This window comes from Nelumbo lutea, chromosome 4, assembly GCF_056320005.1.
Source record: "Nelumbo lutea isolate HS-2025 chromosome 4, American lotus-T2T, whole genome shotgun sequence".
Taxonomy (NCBI): Eukaryota; Viridiplantae; Streptophyta; class Magnoliopsida; order Proteales; family Nelumbonaceae; genus Nelumbo; species Nelumbo lutea.
The window spans coordinates 96,040,848-96,050,326 of NC_142687.1; positions in this window are offsets into that span (position 1 = coordinate 96,040,848).

A 9,479-nucleotide genomic window follows, 5' to 3' on the forward strand; every position below is an offset into this window, starting at 1 on the left:
TTAGTAGGGGTGCAAATTGGGCATTGGGCGGGCTCAACCCCATCCTGAATCGATCCAGTCCGAAATTTTATATGGTTGGGTTTGAATTTTTTGTTTTCGGGCTTAACAATTCAGGTTTTTTATTTTTCGGGCTGAGCCCAGGTTTAATCCTTAGGTAGTTTGAATTTGGCCCAATCTTGTCCCAATCCAAACCCAATTCAACTATGTACATTCATATATACATATATAGATATGTATTTGCATGTATACATATGCATATATTTTATATATTTACATATTTAACATAAAATATATATAAACCTGGTTTGACTTCAGGTGAATCAATGTTTGTATATATGTATAGTTAGGATTTTCTTTACTTGGCGTAACATATATATTTATTCCTAAAGCACTGCCATGCCTCTGCCTCCAAGCATATTCAAATATATTTAAGGAAGAAATTGTGCAAATTAATTAACCCAAACTCAACCCAGACCAAGCCTAAAATGACACCTTTGGATTGGATTAGGGTAAAGGCTGGGGATTCAACACTTTTGGATTAGGCTAGGGTTGGCTTCCACCTAACCTGACTAATTGTGACATTGGTGTTCCACAAAATCCCAAGGACTTGAACCCTAATATAGATTACTCTAATTATGTTGGTTATCAAACCTTAAGGCTCAGGAGTACAAATACAAATATCTAAATTGTAAGTATTTACACTGTACATATTTATATTTGTACTCCTTTTAAATTGAATCTAAATATTTTATTATATATTATTCATTAAAAGGCAACACTAAATCATTCAATTCAGTCATATCCCTTTGAAGAAAAATCATAAACAAAGCATTAAAAGTTTTGTTAACAATTATGGTTATACTCCCTACTATTGTACTAGAAATACATTTATTAGCAGGGTCAGACCCAACATCTTAGACCCAATAATCTAAGTCCAATGAGGGACCATTCATTAGGATTCCAACATCTGTCCCTATTGCTTTCTGAAATTACATTTTTCAACAGAAATCACAAGTTACTAAGATATGGGGTGATTCATGTATAGAATGTCACATGACTCTCATCTTGCCCAGTTAGCCCCAGCCATGCATGATAGACAGAGAGAGTTCAAAATATTAGATCAGTTGAAAATATTCTAACAATGTGACCGGCCGGGGACCATTTGTATAAGACTCAAATGACTATACAGATACTGAGTAAAATACTCTTTTTACTCCTACGTACATTGAACCAAAAATAAAATTTCCTTGCCTTCGATCCAAGTGCAGAAAACAGGAAATCTTATAAGGACTAAACCAAAACTAAGGTGGTGTTCTTCAATCTGAATTGTTTTTTAATTTTTGTTGTAAGGTTCAAAAATAAATCATTAAAACCATCTGGTTTGAAAATAAACTGGTTCTTAAAATAAAAGAAAGAAAAATAAATTCTTATTTGTGTGTGTATTTTTTTTCTAAAACTGAAACAAAAATTATGTTCTTGAAATTCTGGTTTAAAGAACACGTCTTCATCTTTTTTTTTTTATAAATAACTTTCGCACTCCAAAATTTATTTTTGTTTTAAAAGCCATTATTTTGATTTTTTCAAAAACATGGATTTAGAAAAAAAAAAACAAAACTAAGGGTCCATTTGGTTTCCATCTGGAATCGGAATGGTCAATTCTCATAATCTTTTTGGTTCAAACAGGAATGAAAATGGGAATTGGAATCAACAGAAATTTTATTTTCAAAGAAGGGACAGGGAATGACAATTCCCTCAAATGGGAGGATGCCGTTCTAGCAGGAATGGGAATGGAATTTTGATTCCGCTCAACCAAACAGTTGAAATCAAGAAAACCCATTCCAATTCCGATTCTAGACCCCTATTCCTGTGGTATCGAAAAAACCCATTCCAATTCCGATTCTAGACCCCAACTTATTTTTTCTTCTCAAAACAAACATTACATAATTCAAGAAAGTGTTTCAATTTTTTATTTTTTTTGCTGATGTGGCGATTTTGAAAACAAACACGTTCATGTTAGAGAACACCTGCTAAGATACTAGAGACACTAGTTGTTGCTAGCTAGCTTTATTCAAAATTTTGGTAATTTCAATATAATTTTCTCTTGTCATGCTTTTCATTCCTTTCTTCCATTCAGGCATGTATACAGTGTGCAGCTCCTTGGGAGGATGTAACTTTTGGTTCAGCTGCTTTGAGGAGGCTATGGGAAGATGGTATTTATAGGCTTTTTGGAATAACCGATCCCACCTTAGCAAAGCCATAAGCCATAGCATGAAATTGGCAGACAATCTCTTCAGTCTCAACTTCAAAGCTCAAAAAAACCATCACACTATTGAGATTTAGATGCAAATTTCTCTGTTGAAAAACTCATCTTTCACTGAGTTTTTAAACCCACATTTTATTCTCAGCAGCATTACTTCCCTCTGATGCATATTCAACAACCAAGGATCAACATTTCTTGAATTTCTCCAACTTTTATTCTACAAACAACAGGAAAAAAGAAAGGCTTGACTGTTGGGAGTTTTCTCCATATGACACGTTATCTCACTCGTTCTCTTGTATGTATTTTTGACTAAAAGAAATTTTGGTTAAAATTATTCATTTACCCAACACCCATCGTAATGTGTCATGAATAGGAAGAACTACCTCAAACAGTCCAGGCTATTTTTTACAAACAGCCAAGCTTTTCCCTTTCCCACAATCAAAAACTCTTTTATTACTAACAGAACAATTGAGACTAGTGTTTTAAGACTCAGACCAGAGTAAAACCCGGGATGCTCTCCAGGCCCTGGTTTTATTGGTTTTATTGATTAACCGGCGGTTTGCCCATCCAATCTGCTAAGACCGTCATTTTAACTGGGATCTGAAAATACCACCAGTTCCCAGTTTTTATGACCCGATCATCCGGTGCAGGCCGAGTCTTAAAACATTTGAGAGTGCTAAAAAACTGAGGTTAGAAAATAAAAATCACAACATGTTTGAGCTCCTGATCGCTTTGACCAATCTCCATCATAATATCTATAATAAGAAATAGGGAAAGCTCTAGATTAGTACCCTGTACTTCAGGAATAATTTCAGTTTAGCACCCAAATTTTAAAATGCGCCTTTGCAGCTCCTAAACTATCCAATTAGTTTCTGTCATTAGTAATCCACCAATTATCTATATCATGTGATGACATGCATAACTTAAAACTTTTAAAAATGTCAAAATTATAAGACATTATTCATTGTCTTCTACTTTAAAATTCAACCAAAACGAATGATTAAACCAAAAAGCCCAACTAATTCATCTCATAACCAGAATTCCAGACTGAACCAGATGTCATCACCATCCCACAACCAGAACTGGTTGGGCATCTTCAGACACTGTTTGACAGTTCCAAACTGAACAAGATGTCATCACCATCCCATACCAGATGTCATTGCCTTCTCATAACCAAAACTGGTTGGGCGTCTTCAAACATTGTTCGGCGATTCTAGACTAAGCCAGATGTCATCACTCGATCTTTCTCTACCTTTATCTGAAGAAAGAATGTTTCAATCTTGACCAGAAGGAACAGTTCAGAAATATAAAAAGATAAACCAATCCTAATTTCAATCGATGGCCTCATCTAGCTACTTCTCAATACTGTTAAAAGATATGCAATGTGGCTGAGAGAAAAACAGGTATTTTCATGATAGGAAGGAATACCATTAAAAAATCTGCTAAAAAGACTTTTAACTCAATGAAAGTTGAGAATGAGTGAAGGTTTTTGGGAGCCAGTGGATCATATTTGTTAGCCACCATAGGACCAATGCAATTTGGGAGGGATCTCTTTCCATCCTCGTACGGAAAGCGATCCATTTTACATACAAATAATACATTTTGTTTCCACCCTCATACAGTCCTTTTTAGCTGAATGAGTTTTGTTTAAGTTGGTTTATGTGAAACAATTACATGATACTTAAAGGGTATTTTTGTTCTTTCACATGTCAATTAACGTCAGTTGACGATTTTAAACCAAACTGACAATTTTTTTTTAATTCCGGTACTAAATTAAGACTACCCCTAAAGTACTGGAATTTTCCCTAAAAAATGAGAACAAGATCCCTATCTACTAGTTGAGCCCATACTACATGGATTGAAAGCACTAAATCTCATAATCAACAATGCTGTGAGTCACCAAGAATAAGAAGAAAAAAAAATATATTAATTAGCCTCAAAAGCTTAGATACATTAAGTTAGCCTCGAAATTGCCCTCTACCCTTTTATTTTTTCAAGTTACAAAGAACTTAATTAATATTGCTTGGGGACTGATGATTGCATGTCTCTAGATGTCCAAATATCACCATGAAGAATTTGTAAGAGTTCCTTGCAATTGGTTATAATTATTCTGTGAATTCTCATTGAAGCCTGAAAGTTTGCACTTAATTGATTTCCCTCTCTGTGAGAGTGGTGATGTAGATCTGATGGTGACTCATGAGCTCATGTCTTCAACAATTCAACCAGTGATTAGATATGTTCTGTGGAGGGGTGATTCACCCTATGTAGGAGTGAAATTAATTCTGCTAGTATGAGTATTGAGCAATCAAGAGATATGTCTAACAGATGAGTGCACCGTAGAAATGCATGTGTTGATGAGGATGAATAGAAATGCTAGAAAAAATAGGGTCTGGAATGAAGTCATCCGAAAATACCTCGGAGTAGTTCCAAAAACAATGAGCGAAGGTTCTTGTGATCTTCAATTTTTGTGTATTGTGTGTTTCTTATTTATTGTGAATTTTTGTCATAAGACTCAAACTTGAGTTTGTAAACTAAAAAACCCCACTTGTGTCCATTTTGACACTTCTAAATTCCAAACCTCTTTTATTAAAAAACATTTTCAATCAATAGATAGGAAATCCATATTTTGTTTCTGAGACTCCTGATTACCATATCATCGTCTAGCAACACCTTACCTTTTTGTTTCTTTGTCTAGCAACACCCTGAATTAATCCCAAAAGGTATAGTTACTGTATCATCATCAACACAGGTTCATCCCAAAGAAAAGAAGCTCAGAAGCTCCTAATTTCTGTTTTGATCATGGTTTTAAAATTATTGTTGACCTGGACGGTCGGATTAGTCGGCCCCAAAACCAGCCAAGGTATCGGTTCTGTTTCAGTACTGAACTGTTATTTTGTCAAAAAAAAAAAAAAACCATTGAATTGGTAAATGGACCGTCAACAGAGATGTTCTGACTGCTGAACCGTTCGACCCAAACAACAGTTCACCGTTTCATATACCATATTTAAAGTTTTCAAAAAATAAAATAAGAAAACAGAAAAAATTAGAATAAAAAGAGAAGCATCTCAGATAAGAGAGAGAGAGAGAGAGAGTCGCCATCGCCATCGCCGTCACCATCACCACTATAGGTGACCTTCATCTCTACATTCTTCTTCCTTTCTCTTTCTCTCTTATACTTCTTTCTTTTCTAAGTTCTCAGCCGGCAGAGCCTCTTCTCACTCTCATTTTCCGCCCTTCTCATGATATTTATATTCATCTTATCCTCATATTCCAATCTTTGATAATATGAGATATACATGATTTAATTTGTTAAAATGTTTGAACCATTTGACCCGAATGGTCGAACCGTTGACCCAAAAACCAGTGGCCAAAGTGATTCCATTTCTGGGTCGATTTTTAAAATCTTGATTTTGATTGCATTATTTTATTATTTTTTTACTTCTCCAAGTAATCCAGAGGCATGAATCAATTAGCTGTCCAAATTCCTCTTTGCTCCATTTGTGCTTCTTCTCTTTGAAAAAATATGAAGATTATTAATTTATTTCATTTTGTTTTTTCATACATTTTCCTTATAAATCTAAAAAACAAAGTGAAGGTATCTGTCACAACAGAGTGAATAGTGGCATTTGAATGAGGGAGACGATGAATTGTGGCATTCGAGTTTTGGAAATTTAAGAAAGAATAGTTTGGTCCAAAAAGGTTAATTTCATTATTTTTGCAATTTTGTTTGAAAACTTATTTGATATTTTTTCAACCCATCATACTTTATTCTTTTTTTTTTTTGTAGAAAGTTTAATAAATAAACTAAAAATAATGCAAATGTTATATGTTATTGACAGAATAAACTAAAACTGATTTAATATTGATAATCATGAATGAAATGACTTGAAATAACCTTTATGAAACCTAAACATATGGTTGTCATACTTTATTCTTTTTTTTTTTTGTAGAAAGTTTAATAAATAAACTAAAAATAATGCAAATGTTATATGTTATTGACAGAATAAACTAAAACTGATTTAATATTGATAATCATGAATGAAATGACTTGAAATAACCTTTATGAAACCTAAACATATGGTTGAGGTTTTAGACAAATTGTGTAGTCTTTGATTATTTATTATTTAGATAGGAAGTGGGGATCATAGTACTTTGAGTCATTTTTTAGTAGTTAATTTAATTTTTTATGTGTTAGTCGCCCAATAAGGGTATATTGGTCTTTATACTCTTCATTATTTTAGACTATAAATAATAATGAAGAGGGTGGCCACCATTATTGCAATCTTTTCTCTCTCAAATCTCTTTTCTTCTTTTTCTCCTTTATTCTCTTCAAAAAATATTCTTTTCTTTTACAGATTTTTTATTTCATCACTTTTATACTCTTATAATTCTTTATTAATCCATCATTCCAAGTTGTGATTTTTTTCAAAAAAAGAAATGTAGATGCTTAAGTATTATCAAACCATATGAATGACAATTTTTATGCTACTCAACACGTACCCTTTGGCTATCTCAATGGGGGAGGTTTTTTTTATTTGAAAAATGGATTTTGGGGCAAGGATAGGTTTTGGGATTTTATAATCCATAGGGGTATGGATAGGTATGGTATTAAGATAAACCTGACCCTTCCGGACTTGTATATTGTTGAAAGACATGTGAAAGTACTGTTAAGTGTTGAATTTAATCAATGAAAGTTTTTATGTTTGTTCATATTACTTTACTTGTTTAAATATTATATGGGGAGGATTTGGATTTTGAAAATCTAACCCCATATGGATTTTGGAAGGATACAAATTGGGAGGTATAGAGAGGTGTGTAGGGTTTAGATTTTCAAAACCTATTCAACAATCCAATTGTAAACGGATACAGATACAAATTCAAATTTGGACAAACGGGTACCATTTTCAATCCTATTCCTCCATTCAATCAATTTTCATTAAGGTAAATTTCTTAAACTATCCTAATGATTTAGTTAATTAACTAAGTGTAAGTTTACTGTTTGAAAATTGATTGATGCTGACTAACTCTACGTTTACCATTAACATCTCCGTTACTATTCGTCAAAATCTCCGTTACTATTCCTCAGCCCCCTGTCTCTTCTCTCTTTTCTCTCTCTATTTTTTTCTTACCGTCGTGTAGCTATAATCACTCATAGGAGCAAATTTTTAAAATAAAACCCCCTGCTGATCGAGACCCCTTCCTCCTCAGACCCCCTGCTGATCGAGACAGCAGGTTTGAAAAGAATTTTTAAAATAAAACCCAACTCCGTCGTGAGATTAGCCGGAGGCCGACGCTGCGTTCGCAGCCGTTCTCACGACTGAACAGAGAGGATCCTCCCTTACATTGGTGAACCAAATTGATAAGCCGAAGGCGTTTGTGCCAACAGGGTAGAATCCACAAGTGAACCATTTGTCTGGAGAGGGAAGGAAATCCGAGGCATAGTCTTCAACTGACAGAAAGGAACCTCTGTTAGACTGTTACCAACACATGGGGATTAATTCAGCTGCAAGGATCGTGAATCAAGCGAAGGGAAGAATGAGACAAGAATTAGGAAGTCACCCCCGACTGAGACCTAGATGGCAACCTAATCGCAGAAGAGAAAGGGAAAACACCCCCCAGAGCCAGAACACAGGCGCCGACCTCTCCGCCACCAGCACAAGTGAATAAGAGAAGATCACGTCTCCGAAGATGGCGGTATCACCGTCTATAGGTCGAGTCACGAAATCTAAAGTGCAAGTACTCGACGCCGTGAATCAAGAAATTCGGGTGATAGACGAAGGCGTTGGTCCATCGGCGCCTTAGGGGCGCGCCAGAGAGCTTATGGACGAAAAACGAGGATTCCCAGTTGCGAGGAGAGCTTATGGACAAAAAATGAGGATTCCGGCGGCTTTTGCCACTTATGATATGTGTTCACAAGAGGGAAACGGTTCCATGCCTTACAATGTTCAAGCAGCATTCTTGTCGGAAGGATTTTTAGGAGGCCCGAACACCTACCGAACACCCCTGAAGGATGGAACAACATGATGAAGAAGGCGGCGAAGGTATGGAGGAAAATCTGGGAAGAGAACAAGGAGATCTCTGAAAAGGAGATGGAGAGAGATTCCCCAGATCAGTCCTCTTACTTACGAAAAAACCGATCATTACTGCTTTCTTTAGAGCTGATCTTTGGAGGGTTAGGGGGTGCGATGTTTTGTGAGATTAGCCGGACGCCGCCGCTGCGCTCGAGGCCGTTCTCACGACTGGACAGAGAATCCGCCCCAATTCTACGCCTGTGATCAAATTAAACTGGAATTTCTTCGTCTTTATCCCTTTTCTTCTCTTCCTTATTTTCCTCCTCTCCACTTTTGCAATCTCTCTCTATTCATATTCACTTTACTGCCGTTTTTGATGTGGGTTTGAGATTAGAAGTAGTTTTTTCAGTTCTGCTACCATTTTTAATCTGGTTACCTGGAAAATTTATTTACCCATGATCTTTAGTTGAAATTTATTCAGGTAAATTTCACTCTAACTTGTTCATGTTATTTTGTCTGGCCAATTTTTCTGGGTATGAGGCTAATATATTATACTATTGTCAAAGTTATCTTTTCGGCAGTAAGGAATATTTTTTGTGAAGGTTTTGTTTTATAAACCTATGTAACAGGTACATGCCATATCAAAAGGAATCCAATCAATCACAAACCAATCACTATTTTCAATATTATCATTTTTTGAGGTTTTCTTGATATCACTAATTATAGAAAGATTTGAATTAAAAACAAATTAAAGGTTCATCCTATCAAATCAATAAGCAGAATTTGCTATGTTAAAACAAAAAAGAAGAAAAAAAAAGTTGGAAAGTTTATTTACCCATGTTCTTTAGTTGAAACTTATTCAGGTAAATTTCACACTCTAACTTATTCATGTTCTTTTACCTCACCCACTTTTTTGGGTAGGAGACCAATATATTATACTATTGCCAAAACTACCTTTTTGGCAATAATGAATGTTTTTTGTGGAGGTTTTGTTTTATAAACCTATGTAATAGGTCCATGCCATATCAAAAGGAACTCAATCAATCATAAATCAATCATCATTGCCAATATTACCCTTTTTGGAGATTTTCTTAATACCACTAATCATAGAAAATTTTAAATTAAAAACAAACTAGAGGTTCATCTTATCAAATCAATAAGCGAACTTGCTATGTTAAAACAAAAAAGAAGAAAAAAAAAAGATAGTA